The sequence below is a fragment of the Penaeus monodon genome, chromosome 22, assembly GCF_015228065.2.
Source record: "Penaeus monodon isolate SGIC_2016 chromosome 22, NSTDA_Pmon_1, whole genome shotgun sequence".
In the NCBI taxonomy this organism is placed as follows: Eukaryota; Metazoa; Arthropoda; class Malacostraca; order Decapoda; family Penaeidae; genus Penaeus; species Penaeus monodon.
In genome coordinates, this window is record NC_051407.1 from 32,259,260 (window position 1) to 32,259,582 (window position 323).

A 323-nucleotide genomic window follows, 5' to 3' on the forward strand; every position below is an offset into this window, starting at 1 on the left:
ACCTCATCTCGTAGCAGGTTGATGGGTTTGCAGCCCGGGCACCTTAGAGAAGGCTGCCGAGCGCCTTTGAGACTAATTTCCGCCTCGAAAACAGGCGGCGACTAACCCCAACCTCTCGAGACGGAGTCTGCTTCCCTGCTTGCTTACTTCCCGCGGTAACTCGAGCTGCTTACTGCATGTGCGATCCTTGCAGGCGATGTCGAAGCAGAAAGGCAGCTTTACACGTAGGCGTTCGCAAGGACACGCTCACACATACAAACAAAAGGAACATTCACACACAAACCTTAACGCTCTCTTGGAAACACTCTTGTGCATGAATAGCT